The following is a 19,882-nucleotide window of genomic DNA, read 5'->3' as shown; positions in this document are numbered from 1 at the left end:
ACAGTGTCATGAACCTCATTCCATAGTTCATCAGGCACTCTATCTATCAGGTCTAGTCCCTTAAATCTATTTCTCACTTCCACTGTATAATCATAAGAGATTTGATTTAGGTCATACCTGAATGGTCTAGTGGTTTTCCCTACACACACACACACACACACACACACACACACACACACACACACATATATATATATTGATTTTGGTGTTGACCATCTGGACATCACCAGATGGTCAACACCGAAATCAGATTGATTATATTCTTTGCAGTCAAAGATGGAGAAGCTCTATACAGTCAGCAAAAACAAGACCGGGAGCTGATTGTGGCTCAGACCATGAACTCCTTATTGCCAAATTCAGACTTAAATTGAAGAAAGTAGGGAAAACCACTAGACCATACATGTATGACCTAAAGCAAATCCCTTATGATTAAACAGTAGAAGTGAGAAATAGATTTAAGGGACTAGACCTGATAGATAGAGTGCCTGATGAACTATGGAATGAGGTTCATGACACTGTACAGGAGACAGAGATCAAGACCATCCCTATGGAAAAGAAATGCAAAAAAGCAAAATGGCTGTCTGGGGAGGCCTTACAAATATCTGTGAAAAGAAGAGAAGCGAAAAGCAAAGGGCAAAAGGAAGGATATAAGCATCTGAATGCAGAGTTCCAAAGAATACCAAAAAGAGATAAGAAAGCCTTCTTCAGTGATCAATGCAAAGAAATAGAGGAAAACAAAAGAATGGGAAAAACTAGAGATCTCTTCAAGAAAATCAGAGATACCAAGGGAACACTTCATGCAAAGATGGGCTCGATAAAGGACAGAAATGGTATGGACCTAACAGAAGCAGAAGATATTAAGAAGAGATGGCAAGAATACATAGAAGAACTGTACAAAAACGATCTTCACGACCCAGATAATCACGATGGTGTGATCACTGACCTAGAGCCAGACATCCAGGAATGTGAAGTCAAGTGGGCCTTAGAAAGCATCACTATGAAGAAAGCTAGTGGAGGTGATGGAATTCCAGTTGAGCTACTTCAAATTCTGAAAGATGATGCTGTGAAAGTGCCACACTCAATATGCTAGCAAATTTGGAAAACTCAGCAGTGGCCACAGGACTGGAAAAGGTCAGTTTCATTCCAATCCCAAAGAAAGGCAATGCCAAAGAATGCTCAAACTACCACACAATTGCACTCATCTCACACGCTAGTAAAGTAATGCTCAAAATTCTCCAAGCCAGGCTTCAGCAATATGTGAACCGTGAACTTCCAGATGTTCAAGCTGGTTTTAGAAAAGGCAGAGGAACCAGAGATCAAATTGCCAACATCTGCTGGATCATGGAAAAAGCAAGAGAGTTCCAGAAAAACATCTATTTCTGCTTTATTGACTATGCCAAAGCCTCTGACTGTGTGGATCACAATAAACTGTGGAAAATTCTGAAAGAGATGGGAATACCATACCACCTGACCTGCCTCTTGAGAAACCTATATGCAGGTCAGGAAGCAACAGTTAGAACTGGACATGGAACAACAGACTGGCTCCAAATAGGAAAAGAAGTATGTCAAGGCTGTATATTGTCACCCTGCTTATTTAACTTATATGCAGAGTACATCATGAGAAACGTTGGGCTGGAAGAAGCAGAAGCTGGAATCAAGATTGCTGGGAGAAATATCAATAACCTCAGATATGCAGATGACACCACCCTTATGGCAGAAAGTGAAGAGGAACTAAAAAGCCTCTTGATGAAAGTGAAAGTGGAGAGTGAAAAAGTTGGCTTAAAACTCAACATTCAGAAAACGAAGATCATGGCATCTGGTCCCATCACTTCATGGGAAATAGATGGGGAAACAGTGGAAACAGTGTCAGACTTTATTTTTTGGGGCTCCAAAATCACTGCAGATGGTGATTGCAGCCATGAAATTAAAAGACGCTTACTCCTTGGAAGGAAAGTTATGACTAACCTAGATAGCATATTAAAAAGCAGAGACATTACTTTGCCAACAAAGGTCCATCTAGTCAAGGCTATGGTTTTTCCAGTGGTCATGTATGGATGTGAGAGTTGGACTGTGAAGAAAGCTGAGTGCCGAAAAATTGATGCTTTTGAACTGTGGTGTTGGAGAAGACTCTTGAGAGTCCCTTGGACTGCAAGGAGATCCAACCAGTCCATTCTAAAGGAGATCAGTCCTGGGTGTTCTTTGGAAGGAATGATGCTAAAGCTGAAACTCCAGTACTTTGGCCACCTCATGCGAAGAGTTGACTCATTGGAAAAGACTCTGATGCTGGGAGGGATTGGAGGCAGGAGGAGAAGGGGATGAAAGAGGCTGAGATGGCTAGATGACATCACTGACTCAGTGGACGTGAGTCTGAGTGAACTCCGGGAGTTGGTGATGGACAGGGAGGCCTGGCGTGCTGCAATTCATGGGGTCGCAAAGAGTCGGACACGACTGAGCGACTGAACTGAACTGATATATAATATACACATACACACATGGAATACTTATTTAGTTACTAAGTTGTGTCCAACTCTTTGCAACCCATGGACTGTAGCCTACCAGACTCCTCTGTCCATGGGATTTCCCTTCTCCAGGGAATCTTCCCAACCCAAGGACTGAACCAGAGTCTTCTGCTGGCATCTGCTGGCAGGTAGTTTCTTTACCACTGAGCCACCTGGGAAGCCCCACTATGGAATACTACTCAGCCATAAAAAGGAATAAAACATGGGTGAGCCTAGAGATTATCATATTAAGTGAAATAAGTCAGAAACAGAAAGAAAAATACCACATGGTGTCACTTATATATGGGATGTTAAATATGACAAATGAATTTATTCACAAAACAGAAAACAGAGCCCAGACATAGAAAACAGACTTGTGGTTGCCTAGTGGGAGTGGAGAGGGGAAGGGATGGATTGCCAAGGTAGGGGAGTTTGGGATTCGCAGATGCAGAATATTACATATAGAATGGATACACAAGGTTCTACTGTTTAGCACAGGGAACTATATTCAACATCTGAGATAAATCATAATAGATAAGAATATGAAAAAGAATATATATATACATAAAACCAAATAATTTTTCTGTACACCAGAAATCAATACAACGTTGAAAATAAACTATATTTCAGCTAAAAAATACAATTAGAAAACATTTTAGGAGAATGCTACATTCACCCTGGGGAACAGTGGAGATGGATAAACTAACAAGCCCGTCCTAGCTCAGAGCGGTTTCAGTCAGGTTGAAAAGTAAAGGACCGACACAGAGAGAATTGCTGAGGCTCAGGACTAATAGGATCTTGAGGGTGAGGCAATGTGGTGTCTTGGCTTTGAGCCACACAGACGGTGTTAATGTAGGAACGGGTAATAGAGGCAAAGTGCTGCTTTCCCATTTATTCCATATTCATATCTTCCCTTTGGAAATTCCGTATTGGGCTGAAGCTAGAAACAAAAGAGTTGTTAACATATACAACTGGGCATCAGCCTCTTCTCATCTGTGTTCTATCTGATGAAGACTCTGGGCTTAGTCCCATCACAAGAACACTTTTGCAACCATGACTCTTGTGAGGAGTCTTTGATGACCCCTTCCCACAGTGATGGAGTTAGGTCTTGAAGTCACTCCCAACTGTACAAGAGGTAAGATGTACAATCAGCATGTGTACACAATCGGATATGAGTCATAGCACAGCAAGCTCAAGGGGGTCACTGCTGACTTCCTATTGCACGTTTGCTTGGGCTAGCCCACTGCTTCCCAGACTTCTCCTTCCCTTAATCAAGGCAAAACCATTAGCTCACTTCTTCTCAAATGTCTAAATGCAGACATTTAGTCTACATGATATCCTTTACTCTCAACAGCTACACAACCTATATAATATCAGTATAGACAACTATCAGATCTATATTTTCAGCCTAGATTTCTCCTCTGAGCTCCGAGTTTCCATATCCAACTGCCAACTGTTCATATCCAGCCCCTTAAAGCAAACCCCTGAGTCATCCTGCTGGCCATCCCTCCTCCCCTGCTCTCACATCTGTTCCTTCTGCATTCTTTATCTCAGAAAATGGCATCATCCCAATCGGAAATATGATTTATTCTGGACACTCACCAAGCCCTGATGCTTCTGCTTGTCATTTTCCACGCCTTCTACTTCCCCACTATAACGTTTATTACAACCTTAATCCTTCCTTGTTTACCTCCCCACCCCCACATGCAGTGTCTTCAGCACTCTACAGAGCTGAGCTGTTTATACCCTCTGGCCATCTGGATTACCGCAGTGATTTCCTCACTAGTCTTCTGGTCCCCGAGTCTTGGCTCTGAGCGAGGCACCCTCTACTTTGCTGCCACAGTAATATTTTAAAATGGAAATCTGACTGCTTCCATCCCTGGCCTAAAATCCCAGGATGTCTCCCACTGCCTACAGTGCAAATAGTTAAGTTCCTTCCCGTGGCCAAGAGGCCCCTCCTTATCTCAGTTTCATCTCAAGTCATGCCTGCCCCCACCCCAACCACATGCTCCAACCTCAACACATGATCTTAAGTTTCCTGATTTGCCAGGTGGGTTCAAGCCTTCCTGATTTTGTTCTTACTGCTTCCCCTAACAATAATGGATTTCACTCACTCCTTCATCTGACAAAAACCTTTTCTCCATGACAACCAGGTTAAATATCCATGAAGCTAGAGTGACCACCTGACCAGTCTTCCTTTCTCTGGAGAACCCACCTACCCTCACTGTAAATGGCACTGATGGAAATGCCAGAAACAGTCAGGCACATAAAGCCCGACTCATCCCTGCCACGATGGCTTGTGTGTGACACAGATTGGGACAATCCAACTACCTTATCCTGTTCCAACAGGGACTGGTCCAAGGAGCAGCTAAATGACTGAAGCAGAACCTAGAAGAGACATTTCTAGGGACAGACACATGAATCCTAGGAGAGAAAAGCTCCCTTTTCACTAAGGTCAAGCCAGGATGATGTCTGAGTGGCAATTTTCCCAAGCCACATCCATCCCAAGAAATATATCCAAGCTGGAGAAAGATTAATCTGTAGCGAGCGAGGCAGAGCTAGGAGACAGAGAAAGCAGGATCCGAGTGAGACTGAATCCCAGATCTAGTTGCACATGAAGCCGGAACCATCCGTGGGCTTCCTAAATTACATACACTCATAAATCTCCCTTCTGATCACGCTAGTTTGAGTGGTGTTTCTGTCACTTGCAACTCAATGAGTTCTGGAAAGTACAGAAGCCTCTTCTGCTTCATCCAAATAGAATTCATCACCCCTTCCTTCTTTCTTCCTTTCATGGATTATAGATCTTTCTATTTTAGTACCCTGAGAATTTTAGGACTTTATGTACTTAACTTAACACATCTTCTCTTCCTACCAAACTATGGGCTCCTAGAGGACAAGGATCTTGGTCCACGCATCTCCGAACTTTAGAGTGAGACATGTAACAGACACTCAGTAAGGATCTCTGAATGAGACACTGTTCTCCCATTATGTTTCTGTTTGTCCAGATCCCTTAGTCAAAAACATCATAAACCTGCACTCATGATTTCAATAGCAATAAAACTGAAACACTGAAAACATGGAAGTGTCTTTCTGTTAGCCCACATGGAATAGACCCTTATTGCTCTGTCTAGAAGAAAAGTTTTAAAAAGCTCATTCTGAGAAAAAATCATGGAAAGCTCATTCTGGGGAGAAAGGCCAGGGGAAATAGAAATTCCAGGGAAAGCATAATGAGCTGACAGTAGCAAACTATTCAGGAGGAATGTGCCTCAGGAGACATTTGGAATGAAGTGATCTCAATCCATTAGGAGGATTTCCAGATCTTTCCACGATCTGGGAGGCCTAGCAAACCACTTTCATCATCTTTCTGTAAATTATGTATTTTCCTGGCAAGTGTTTTCTGGAAGTATTGCAATATGATGAAACCGCAAACTCTTAGTGTAGTAAGGCACCCCCGTATAGAACACAGGACAGTCTGTTCAAAGGTGGTTAATAAGTATGATGGGAAGACCAGCATCACAAGGAGTTAGAAAGCCTGTGTCCACCCTGGTGCCGCTTCAGGAAGACTCCCTTTTCTCTCCTACTGCTTGTGCTGCAACCCAGGCTTTGGGGAATGCAAGAAGGTGGCTGGGGGAGGGGTCTCCACTGAGTTTCTGAGAAATAGTGAGAGAGGGAAGAAGCTGAGCAGGAAGGCTGTGAGAGGCAGGGAGACAGCGCTTCCTTTCCTCTGCTGGGGGCCATTGTGGCTTGGGCTGATACCTCAGGCCCCAGGGCAGAGCAGGGGGCAGGAACTAGAAGTCCTCCTCACGGTATTATTGCCACTAAGATATCCCAGAATTTTGATGAGGGGGAAAACAGAAAATATGTTATGGATGGACTGAGAGTTTATCACACTAAAGCCAAGTAAGTCAGAAAGAGAAAGACTAATACCATATGATATCACTGATATGTGGAATCTAAAATGTGACAAAATGAACTTATTTATGAAACAGGAACAGAATCAGGGACAGAGGGAACAGACCTGTGGTTGCCAGGCAGGAGGGGGAATGGGGAAGGGATAGATTGGGAACGTGGGGTTGGCAAATGCAAACCAGCACATATGGAATGGATAAATAACCAGTCCTGCTGTATTGCACAGAGAACTATATTCAATATCCTAATACACTGTAATGGAAAAGAATATGAAAAAATATATATGTATAACTGAGTCACTTTGTTGTACAGCAGAAATTAACATTGTAAACCATCTGTACTTCAATAAAATTTTAAAAAAGAAAATAAGTTAAAATTGAAATGTTGCAACCTCTTCTCCTTATACTGCTAGAGGAAGCAAATTTTGTGTTGACCCCTCCCACTGTGAGCTTAAGGCAACATGTTCCCCCCTCCATCACACAGGCCTGTAAGTGACTGTGGGCTAGCTGGTTCCTAGGCTTTGGTGATGCATCATCAAGGAGAAAGTAGAGTGCCAAAAAAAATGTACGAACCAGACTGTATTAAGTAGTTTGCACTTGAATAGGGGAAAGGGAATATACTAGATACAGGGGGGAATTGAAGACGGAAAAAAGGAGAAAAGGGATGACAGAAAAAGAACCAAAAGGAGTGGGGACAGTTTTGAAATTCAAGAAATTAAAAATAAGGAAGCTGAGATATTAAGGCCAAAACACCAGGGACAGAGAATCTTCAGATATATTGTTGTGGCTTACGAAATGAATCGCCTTTAACATTCTCCAAAAGATGCCCGTAAAGGATACAGGACTTTTGTCGACTAGACTGTATTTCTTTGAACATGCTCCATGCTGAAACTAAATTACCAGAGTGTCAGGCTTTACACAGGTTATGCTAAGAAGTAAGGCAACATTTTTTAAAAATTGAAGTACAGGTGATTTTAAATGTCATGCTATAATATTTTCAAAGTATACAGCACACTGATTCAGTTATATAATACATGAGAGACAGTGAAGTCACTCAGTCGTGGCCGACTCTTTGTGACCCCATGGACTGTAGCCTACCATGCTCCTCCGTCCGTGGGATATTCCAGGCAAGAGTACTGGAGTGGGTTGCCATTTCCTTCTCCAGGGGATCTTCCTGACCCAGGGATCGAACCCAGGTCTCCTGCATTGCAGGCAGACACTTTACCATCTGAGCTACCAGGGAAGCCCCATATTATATATATATATATAATATTCATTTTCAGATTTTTTCTCTTAAACGTTATTATAAAATTTTGTGCTATACAGTAGGTCCTTGTTGGTTATCTATTTTATATATAGGAACGCATTTATGTTCATCTCAAACTCCTATTTATCCCCCTTCTCCTTTGGTAACCATAAGTTTGTTTTCTAAGTCTGTTAGTCTACTTCTGTTTTATAAATAAATTCATGTGTATTCTTTCCTTTTTTAGATTCTACACGTGTGTGTCTATATGTTAGTTGCTCAGTTGTGTTCAACTCTTTGCGACCCCATGGACTGTGATATAGAGGAACCTGCCAAGCTCCTCTGTCCATAGGATTCTCCAAGGAAGAATACTGGAGTGGGTAGCCATTCCCTTCTCCAGGGGATCTTCCCAAACCAGGGATCAAACCCGAGTCTCCCACATTGCAGGCAGATCCTTTACCATCCTAACCACCATATAGGTGGTATTATATGATATGTGTCTTTCTCTCTGTGGCTTACTTCGCTTAGTATGATAATCTCTAGGTCAATCCACGTTGCTGCAAATGACATTATTCATCATTTCATTATTCTTTATGGCTGATACGTATATATACACACATATATAAAATACATATATTAGAATATTACTATGCTATAAAAAAGAGTATAAGGAGACATTCGGAGAATTAAACTACAGAATGTCATCTCACTCATGGATGGATTATAATTCCGTGTTTAATTCTGCTGCAGAACCATTCTACTGCATAACCAATGTCATCTATATACCTCAGGAGTAAAGGAAGGTGGTCAGTCTGAAAACTGAGAACCTGAGGTATAAAACAATCCAAGAGGTGCCCACTCAGCCTAGTACAGCTGCCTGTCCAGCTACCTTGAATGATGAACTTGCTCAGCAAGACACATCTCCATTAGAAATCAGTACTCTGATCTCAATGCCATTAGATATTGAGACCCTCTCTCCTGGTTCTGACTTTAAGGTCACCCATTAGGATTTTGATTACATTCAGGCTTTGCAAGTAGTTACCTCAATGGAGAGATAACACTTGTTAAGCTCCCTGTAATGTCTATCCACTATAAAGTAAATAAACTGGCACTTGGGTTCATAGTTGAGTATACTGAAAACTAACTTGGTATGTAAGATCAGAAAACTAAGTAACAGAATCTAGAGTCAGTTTAAAAGACTTGGTCAAAAGGCCAAGTAATTCAGCTTTCCTGTGATACACTGTCCTGCTTTGTCATGCACTCATCCAACCTTCAGCATCACCACATGGAGTAGTGAATACAGCTCTATTCATTCCTCACTGCTTAGTTCTGATTAGCATTTCCACCGACATAGCTTATTTATTCACCTGATTACTTGGCCTTGAGCTTACCATCTACTGGTAAGAAAGGGAAGTGCTTGTTCAGTATTGTTTTTAACAGATATTATAAAGTCAATAGAAAGAAAGAATTTTAAATAGGAGAAGATATTAATTCAAATTTCATGACTTAAAAAAATTAATTAATTTATTTTTGGCTGCGGTGGGTCTTCGTCGCTTCACTGCCGACCCATTGCTTCAGTAGCTTGCAGCACGCAGGCTCAGTAGTTGTGTTACATGCCCTCAGTTGCCCCGAGGCATGTGGAATCTCCCTGGACTAGGGATGGCATTGCAAAGTGGATTCTTAACCATAGGACCGCCAGAGAAATCCTCACCACTGGTTTTTGAAAGAATAAAATAACATTTAAAATTGTAAGAAACATCTTACAGAATTTGGATGCAAAATTGTTACTACTTATACCAAGTAATTGATATTGCTAGCCTGTTAGTGCCAAGTCAAATGCGTAACACAGGAGAGTTTCAGTTTGAAGTCTTTAGTAGATATTCTACTAGCCATATGAATTATATCTTAAGCCTATTTTTAGGGTCTGCGCACAGCATTACTCTTTAAATAACTGTTTAAATATATAGCTACATTTTTGCTTTAATGGTCATAATATGATAACTGACAAAAAAATTGATATTAAGTGAAATAAGTTAGAGAAAGACAAATATCATATGATATCACTCATATGTGGAATCTGAAACAAATTATACAAGTGAACTTATTTACAAAATAGAAACAGAATCACAGACACAGAAAACAAACACAGTTACCAAAGAGGATGTGGGGGGGGGGGGCGGATAAATTAGGAGTTTGGAATTAACATATACAGACTGCTAAATACAAAGTAAGTAAACAAGGACTTGCTGTATAGCACAAGGAACTATACTCAATATGTTATAATCACTTATAATTGAAAAGAAAAGAATCTGAAGTGTATATATATATATATATATACACACACACACACATATATATATGTATGTGTGTGTATAATTGAACCACTTTGCTGTACACTTGAAACTAACACAACATTGTAATTTAACTATACACACAAAAAACAGTTCTTTGTGCTATGAGAGCTTCCCTTTAGCATCCTTCTCTAGCGACCAAGAGGGAAAGTAGTCTGATATAGCTCTCGTGAGACACAAACCTGCATCTTGATATGGTAGTGATAAGCCCACTGTGGTGAAAACACTGAGCACTTTCTGTACAGAGAGACTAGAAGACAGCTCTGAGCAAGTCCCAAATGCCAGAAATAACATAATTAGATTCACATGCAGAAGACAGTCTTCCTATCACCACTCTCAACCAATTGTGTTATTCCCACCATGAAGCCACACGAGTACTGAACTTGGGGTCAGGATGGCTGGCTTCAGGTAGAAGATCTGCCACTCACCCCTGGGTGACTTAGACAAGCCCCTTACTGTTTCTGGATCTTAGATTCCATGTGTCATATGAGCAAGTTGGACCACCTCTGCTCTATGGTTCCTCCCATTCTAGGATTCTATGATGTTAAGGAGACCAACTTCATGTGCTAGACAACCTATGAAACGCAAGAAGATATTTGCAAACGACGTGCCTGACAAGGGGCTAATACCCAAAATATATGAACAACTCATACAAATGAATATCAAAAAGGCAAACAATCCAATCAAAAAATGGGCAGAAGCCCTAAACAGACACTTCTCTTAAGAAGCTATACTTAATATGAGCCAGGCATCCTTCTAAGGGTTTGCCTTCAGTTTTTCATTTGACCCTCAGAGCACTTTGAGGTAGGTACCTTTAATATCCCTGATTTTGTGAAAGAGAATAGTCAAGGCTTGGCTAGGGTAAGTAAACTTACTCAAGATCATGAGCCAAGAAGTAGCCACGCAGGGGTTGAAACTGAGACAATCTGACTCAGGGCACTTTATCCTGAACACAGATGTGTGTTGGTGGCTAAGATTTGTTTACCTCCACACAGGACACATGAAACACATTCTCTCAGCATCTTCATGCTTGTGTGCCAAAACCTTCCAGAATAAATGAGATGTTGAAAATGCAAAACACTCTGCTGTCAAATCCTTCCACTCCTAAGACAGGAAGCCTCTTACAAAATCCGGGGGCATCTCCCAATTCTAAACAAATAGGTCCAGGCTGGACTGGAACCTTCAGTAACGCCTGGTGAACCAATATAGTCTTCTACTTTAATCCCCGTGGGAGACATTTCTGGGGGACTAAATGATAAGGCGAGAAAATGCAGAACATTTCGCTCCCATTTTCATTGCAGAGGGACTGCTTGCAATGAGGCGGCAACTGGGAAAGCGCTCAATTCACCACATTGGGATCATGAAAACTCTCTAAATCCGGGCTTCTCGATATCAGAATATATCTCCCTAAAATTAGACGACAGGAAGAGAAAAGAGCAGAGATGTCCATTAAGTTGACAGCCCAATTCTAGGAAGGTACCACGAGGCCTGGAGGAACATCCCTCCGCAGGAAGGAGGCGGGGTTGCTGTCTGGACCTCGCTATAAGCAACTTTCCCATTGGCTCCTTGCAGGTCTCTGAGCAGCAGCCCACGGAGACAGCAGAGGAGCTGGGGCAAAAGTGAGTATATCTGTGGCGATGGCAAATGTAAAATGAAGTAGGATGCACAAAAACAGACAACATGATGTTTCTGATAACAACAAAGGACTGCGAACTGAGGTACACACCTTTTATGACTTTGGCCAATTGTGTTTTTGTTTTCTTTAGATACCGACCTCAGGAGAATGTCTGTATCTACCAGATAAATATAGCATTTAAAAATATAAATCAAACTAATGTGTTTGTAGGAAAATTTAGACAATACACAAAGAAATAAAATGAACAGCTGAATTTCCCTTCACTCCATCTCCATCAATTTCTTTCCTTTAGACTTTCTATGTATCCTACTTGGGGAAAAAATAAGGAATCTATCTATTACCCATATGCTGCTTTTATTCTTTACATAAAAGCAATCATACCATAGGTGTCCTATTTTCAGCTTACTCTTTCTATGCCATTTTCCCCATTGGGTCCCCCCACCACCCTTGTAACTGCCACAAGGGAGTTCACAAATGTCCCTTAACTTCTTTTACCAGTCTTTTGTTGACAGATTTAGGTGGTTCCCGGGTGTTTTATTTGCTGTTATAACCTGGGCTGCAATGAATCTTCTTCTACATATATGTACTTTTTGACAATATCCATAGGGTACATTTCCAGTAGCGCAACTGCTGTGTCAAAGGATTTGAGCATTTAAAACTTTAATAGGTCCAAACTGCCCTCTTCAAAACACTTTCTCTGTGTTTTAAATGATATAAATCTGATTTGAAAACAGGACTCAAACAACTAATAAGAGTTTTGATGATTTTTCCCCCCTTTATGAGTCCTATCCTTAGTGACCCAGGGGCATTTTAAATGAAAGAAAATATCTATCATCTTATTAATAACTGTAAGCTGTTCTTAAAACACACTTGGGTGATCTGTCCTTATCATAGACTACTACTCTATGTTTTCAGGTTTAAAAAATGATTTTTTACCTCATAAACAAGTCTGTTATGACTCCATCAGTTTTCTAGAAGGAACCAAACTTGTACTTCTTTTCCTTGCACTGTTAATATTAGAGTTATCTCATAGCCAAGTTGTGCCCACTTATCCATAATGGAAGAGGGTCTATTCCTTCTGCTGTTGTTGCTATTCTCCATGATTTAAAATACAAAATTTTCCATATACCAAAATAATCTCTAGATGGACTAAAGCAATGTAAAAACGGAAACATGAGAAAATAGAATGACTATCTGATTTTAGGGTAGAAAAGGCCTTTAAAATCAAAGCACAGGAAGAAATCTGGTGGTCCAGTGGTTAAGACTTTGCCAATGTGGGGGGCATAGGTTTGATCCCTGGTCAAGGAACTAAGATCCCACATGCCATGCAATGCTGAACAACAAATGGCATTAGAAAACTTGAATATCTCTATGCAAAAAACAAACAAACAAACAAACCAGCAACAACTGATCATATCTTGCACCATATACAAAGACTGACTCAGAATGGATTACAGACCTAAAATATAAAAACTTGTAATAAAGAATAAAAAAGAAAGAACAAAAGTGATACACTTCATTACATAAAACTTAAAGCTTTGCTTTTTATGGTACCAACCACAGATAGCAACTCAAAGGCAAGTGCCACCTGCAACATATATATGTCAAAAGACTAAGACCTGTAGTAAATACAGGGTTCTTATAAATCAATATGATTTATAAAGAAAGACATAAACAATTCAATATAGGAAAAAGAACAAAATATAGGGGAAATCTTGAACATTATTAATAAACAAAGAAATACAAATTAAGGATTGAGGTGTCACTTTCCACCTATGAAATGCATTCTCTCCACCCCACCAAAGTATATTTTAAAGTATCATGTGTTCTGTGTTGGGGAGGGTATGAAACAAAAGACCCTCTCTGTAATCTGTCAGAATTATAATGAATAGTTATAAAAGTATAACTCTGTTGGAATTATAAATTGTCTTTCCAGAAGGCTATTTCAAAAGTTTTGATCCACTTTATCAGAAAGAGTTTACTAGAGAAAATGCTCTTCAATATGTTTGAAGATTTTTGTAAAGAACATTCAATACAGAGCAATAGCAAAAAAAAAAAAAAAAAAAAAAATCAAAACAGCAAATAATTGGTTAAATAAGATGACATCTAATGACTCCCCTTTTCACTTGAAATAAAATCAAAGCAAGCCCACTCCTGGTCCATTGCCTGCCTTTCTTACGCCCCTCACCTTGTCCCTCTCTCCTCCTCATTTCCCACTCTAGCCACATTGGCCTTACCGGGAAATCTGCCATGAAAGAGGCATGCAGGGCAGGCAGGCAGGGTGGGGTCCCCCTAAGTCTGGCTCAGAATCAAGGGGAACTTTGCTCTCCCTTTGCCATTATCCCACATGTGCCTATCTCCCTGGAGAATCCTCCAGAGTTCTGGCTGCACTATGGGGTAAGATGCAAGATCTCTGGCTATTAATACCACCTAAGTGGTGCCCTGACCCCATTATTAACATCTGACTTCCAGTCTCATCCAGTTCTTAACACGCATGAGCAGCTGGATGCCACCACACTTTACCTTAATTCTTCCCCCAGTGCAAAACCCTAGATGACCATTAAGATCACCCAAGAGGAACATTAAAAAGTACCAAGCCCAGGCCCCACCTCCAGAGACTTTGATTTTATCGTTCTGGGCATTGGAGGAAGCTGTAAACGCTCCCAGGAAGTTTTAACGTCAGCCGAGGTGGAAAATCATTGCTGGGCAAGTGGTAATCTCATGGTCCAGGCTGATAAGCAGTTCCTATGGCTTAAGCTGGTTTGAGCTCTTTCTTCATCAGTTTGAAATAAGCTATTTGGTTAAATTTTAGAAGACAGCACTGGGTCGGTCATTTTTCTATTTTAGCAATTATGTCCTTGCTTCCTTTGCTCTTCAGAGTCTGGGTTTCAACCACAGGTTAATGGGGGTTTTGACACAGGCCTTGGAGATCTTGTTCAGATCATGTGGCTTTCAAGAGTCGACACTGCTTAATTATTGTAGGATATATCATCCTTATCAGCTGGTATCTCCTGTCTCTCCCTCTCCCCTGATGCCCCTTCTCAGGATTAGTTTAGCTGACAATTTCTACCCTACATCATGAATGATTAACCAGGTCAGAACGGACAAGGCGGAAGGTTGGATACCGAATCACAGAAAACGCCTCAGATGAAGATCAAATGGAATCTGGCTTTGATTTCAGGTAAACACGTTGTGTGCTTTAAAATGCTACACTAAATTTCAAAATTCAGAAAGACAACAGTTAAGAAAAAGATTATCCCTGAGAACAGGTTTGTTCTATGCAGGCTCCACTTATAACAGCTGCAAGGGCTGAGAAAGAGCAATAAATATGGCCTGAGTAGGTCTTCAACTAGCTTTGAATTATAGGTGATAGATCCCACACGTGCCTCCAAAGGCTCACAGGGTCCCTCTTTGGTGACTGATGACAGCTGGAGGCAGGCAGAGGGAATCAGCTCTAGTGAGGCCCTGGGAGGCCATGGGTCTCTCTCAACTGACTCGGCCTCCCTGGGGTGCCCGACACGTAGTGAACAAGTGGACTGTCCTATCCTCTGCTGTTCCCACACTTCCCAGGGTCTTAACAGCATTTGTGTCAGGCAAGTTCCTGATCAGGGTAAATACTGAAAAATACAGGCTGATAATGGTCTAATTTAATGGCGGGGGTTGGGGGGGGGGAACAGTGCAAGAATGGGACATCACAAACCTGGCAAATGGCACCCCTATTATTACATAGTCCTACTTCTCATTTGCTTTTTTGACATGTGAAAGCCAACCGACTTGGAAAAGAAAAATGCTATCCAAGATACAAGATTATATTAAGTGATGCCAAATAGTCATTTCTTGATCTGTTTTAATGGGGAAGGTGTCTATGTGCAATCCGCAGCTGGTGCCTTATGTATAGGCTCACATTGAGATGCCTGTCTCCCTAAAGAGTTATTAACGAGTGCCAGCTGGGAGTCCTGAGGCTCTGGCCCCTGCCTTTGACCCCTGGAAAATTCCCGCCTTCAAGCAGAGGACTAAAGGTACATAGGGCATTAGTACCAGAGGGCGAAAGTTCGATAGGCCACTGCATTTGTTAGGGAAGAAAGGACTTTGTGAAAACTCTGAGATCTCTCTCCCACCCTCCCCTTCCCCATCTCCCTTCCACTCCTTCTCTTGGAGTCCACGTTCCAGCCTATATCGCTCTATCCTCTAGTTTGGGAGTTGGCTAACTCGCTCTGTACAGAGCCACAGACTAAACACTTTTGGCTTCACCGTCTCTGGCACTGCTTGAGAAACCCCGCAGGACCCTGCAGGGCCTTCCCGAGAACACACCCCACTGTGTCCCCCACCTCTCATTGGTAGAAAAGCTTTAGGTTTTTAGTCCATCCTTGAGTTCAAGAAAGAAAAATTTAATCGGAAAAGAAAAAAAAATACAGAAACCAAAGAAAACAGTCAAGGAAGACAAAATAATAATGGTTTAGCCATAAATAAAGTCAAGGACCTTTAACTCCTCCTCAAGGGCTATAGATAATACCCTGAGCCACGTCCTTGGGTTGTTTTGCAGATACTAAAACCCCACCAGGTGGAAGAAGTTAAGGGCATGCTGACACCAGCACGTAGACCCGAACTGGTTGGAACCAGAAGGTTAATGATTGAAGTTTTGAAACTCTTCACCCTGTTCCTTCTGCACCAACTAGTCAGAAGGATGGGTTCCCTGAAAGTCATCAGGGAGTTTAGGGTTTTGGAGCATGAGCTGCCCATTCTTGCATGGCCCTGAGATAAATGCTACACTTTTCTTCACCACAACCCAGTATCAGTAGATTAGCTTTAATATTCACCGGATGAGTAGACCCCATGTATGGCTTGGTAACACTCAGCTCTGCCCTTGTAGCAAAAAGCAGCTACACACAATATAGGAACAAATGGGCATGGCTGTTCTCCATTTGGCCAACAGCTGTAGTTTGCAGACCCCTGGCTCCAAGTATCAGCACTCAATCATGCCAGGCTTCTCTGGTGGCTCAGTGGTAAAATATATGCCTGCCAATGCAGGAGACACAGGGTCGATACCCGGGTGTGGAAGATCTCACATATTACAGACCAACAGTCCATGTGCCACAACTATTAGGCTTGTGCTCTAGAGCCTGAGGAGAAGGCAACGGTACCCCACTCCAGTACTCTTGGCCTGGAAAATCCCATGGACGGAGGAACCTGGTGGGCTGCAGTCCATGGGGTCACTGAGGGTCGGACACGACTGAGCTACTTCACTTTCACTTTTAACTTTCACGCATTGGAGAAGAAAATGGCAATCCACTCCAGTGTTCTTGCCTGGAGAATCCCAGGGATGGGGGAGCCTGGTGGGCTGCCGCCTATGGGGTCGCAGAGTCGGACACGACTGAAGTGACTTAGCAGCAGCAGCTAGAGCCTGAAAACTGCAACTACTGAAGCCTGTGTGCCACTGCAGTGAGAAGCCTGCACACCGCAAGTAGAGAGTAGCCCCTATGTGCTGCAACTAGCAAAAAGCCCACCCAGCAACGAAGACCCAGCACAGCCTAAATAAATACATAAATAAAACTTTATATATATAAGAACCAGTCATTCCTGAGTTCTGCTATTGAGCTCTAGGAGGCTGAAGTCTGATCAACAAGCTGTGTGTGCATTTGAGGTGGTGGTGGTCTAGGTAGGCTTAGCTTATGTAGGTAAGCCACAGGGAAAGGAAACATGAGAAATACAAGGTCTCATGAGTCTTGAATTGGTGCACGCCTTATACCTAGAGGAAAGGAGAAGGTCAGGAAGGACTTAGCAGGAGGATTCCCACTGAGTAATAAGCGCACCTGGAACTGTCAGGTGTTTTTCAAGTCTTGCAACACAGAAGAAGGTTGTGTGGTCCCTACTTTGCAGCTGCTGCTGCTAAGTCGCTTCAGTCGTGTCCGACTCTGTGCGACCCCATGGACGGCAGCCCACCAGGCTCCCCCGTCCCTGGGATTCTCCAGGCTAGAACACTGGAGTGGGTTGCCATTTCCTTCTCCAATGCATCAAAGTGGAAAGTGAAAGTGAAGTCGCTCAGTCGTGTCCGACTCTTAGCGACCCCATGGACTGCAGCCTTCCAGGCTCCTCCATCCATGGGATTTTCCAGGCAAGAGTCCTGGAGTGGGGTGCCATTGCCTTCTCCGCTACTTTGCAGAGGAAGAAGCTAAGGCTCAGATGAGTGAAAGCCCAGAGCACAGAGGGAGGAAGTGATGGTGCAGGTATTTGCACCCAGCTCTGTCTCTGAACCTTCGCTGTGTTTTCCCCAAACCCAAGACTTTGGTGACAAGGGCAGTTGGGTGTGGAGCCTTCTCCATTCTAACACTGACATCCTCCCTTACAAAGGCTGGTGCAGGCCAGCCAACAGAGGTAGACTCAGGCAAGAAAGAACCACCATGGTCAGAGACTTCTTGTATGATGCTGGATGCTCACCAAGGAGGCGGCTCCACCTGGGAACCTTTTTTCTTTGATCTCTGCAGCAGCCAGGAGGAACACCTACCTGCTGCTCACTTCCCTTCCTCTAGAGGCAGGTCCCTATTATCGTAGGTACTCGCCTGGGTGCCATAAGCTTCTCTCCCAGCCTAGACCTCTCCTTTCTTTCACTGATGTCCTTTCTCCATTCCAGAATCCAACCCAGGATCCACACTGCACCTGGTGCCTTTCTATTTGATGATTGAAGATGGCACTCCCCTTCAGTCCTTACACGATGGGCTTTGAAAAAGGAGGAAATGGCTCTCGGGCCAATGAGATGCTGGGTTTCTTGCTTTCCTTTTCTGTTTACTTTCTTTGAGTAAAATTGCTGCTCTAGGTCTCAGTTTGCTGGTGTGTAAAACAGAGCTAGTAAAAGAACTGATTTCACGGGATTGTTGTGAAATTAAATAATTCTGGAAAGGTGCTTAGCTGAAGGCTGGGCATACTATGCACCCAGTAAATGTTAGCTACTGAGATCCGCCCTTAACAGTGACAGGAGTGACTGAATCCCATGTTCATACTCACCCATGCATGAATGGCCAGGAGTCAGTTGGAGGAGCAGACCCCAAATCTGAAAAATGTAGTTTCTGTGTACAACCCACAAAAGCACAGGGTGTGGTTGTTGGGATCCAGAACTACAGCTTTGAATCTTAGCTGTGGCTTCTTGACTGTGTCTGGTGGATGGAAGCCAGGGCTGTGACAGCTGTGCAGTGGTGACAGAAGAAAGCCACTCACAGGCAGCCAGCTGGTCTCGTCCTGGCTCCTACAAATGTTTGGAGCTCCATGTGAATAGCTGGAGTGGGGACAGACCCTAGGGTAGCATAAACTTTAGATGTACCTCGTACCAAAAATCAAACTAACAACTCTTTCATCAGCAAGGTTCACTTAAGTACTATGAACTCCATTCCAGGGAGGAAGAGGATGAAAATTAACACTGATGGCCCTCGTGTGATGTGTGCCAGAAGTGAAAGTTGCTCAATCGTGTCTGACTCTTTGTGACCCCATGGACTATACAGTCCATGGCATTCTCCAGGCCAGAGTACCGGAGTGAGTAGCCTTTCCCTTCTCCAGGGGATCTTCTCAACCCACCCTTACACATCAGAGTGGTCTTCAGTTTTTTTTTAACACACCTTTTTCTGTAAAATATTTTGAGTATGTACCACCTGAATACGTACAAATAATAGATTAACACAATCTACATGCAAAGTCAATCCTAAAGAAAATCAACCCTGAATGTATATTGGAAACCCTGATACTGAAACTCCAATACTTTGGCCACCTGATGCAAAGAGCTGACTCATCAGAAAAGACCCTGATGCTGGGAAAGATTGAGGGCAGGAGGAAAAGGGGGGCGACAGAGGATATGGTTGGAAGGCATCACCGACTCAATGGACATGAGTTTGAGCAAACTCCAGGAGATGGTGAAGGACAAGGAAGCCTGGCGTGCTGCAGTCCACAGGATTGCAGAGTCAGACATGACTTAGTGACTGAATAACAATGAAAAACAATATACACCAGTGAACTAACATGTACATTATGGAATAGGCATAAATGAGTGTTTCAGATGGATAATTTGTAGATGAAAGAAGAAACATGTTAAATGAGTTCAAAACTCACAGGACTGTCCATATGAGTACAGGTAAGTGTTGAGTTCAAAAAGTCTTCCATTCTGCTGGGGATCCTCAGCCAGACTGGGAGGTCTGTGTCAGCACACGCCATGCTGAATTCATCTTTGTAAACTCCAGGCCCATCATGGCGTCCACCACACA

At 42.6% G+C, this 19,882-nt stretch overlaps 1 protein-coding gene and 1 long non-coding RNA gene across 7 annotated transcripts in view; one reads left to right on the top strand and one right to left on the bottom strand.

Moving 5' to 3' along the window:
* Nucleotides 1-19,882, bottom strand: part of PALM2AKAP2 (PALM2 and AKAP2 fusion) — a 517,050-nt gene that overhangs the window by 298,320 nt on the left and 198,848 nt on the right. The gene's annotated exons all lie outside the window — the stretch shown is intronic.
* Nucleotides 11,567-18,674, top strand: LOC139184645 (uncharacterized). The gene is made up of 3 exons (XR_011568194.1): nucleotides 11,567-11,721; nucleotides 14,734-14,820; nucleotides 18,268-18,674. It is a non-coding gene; the product is annotated as an uncharacterized lncRNA (long non-coding RNA).

The sequence above is a fragment of the Bos indicus genome, chromosome 8 (assembly GCF_029378745.1).
Source record: "Bos indicus isolate NIAB-ARS_2022 breed Sahiwal x Tharparkar chromosome 8, NIAB-ARS_B.indTharparkar_mat_pri_1.0, whole genome shotgun sequence".
NCBI classification, from domain to species: domain Eukaryota; kingdom Metazoa; phylum Chordata; class Mammalia; order Artiodactyla; family Bovidae; genus Bos; species Bos indicus.
The sequence above is the reverse complement of the archived record's forward strand: the minus strand, read 5'-3'. Positions and strand labels throughout refer to the sequence as shown.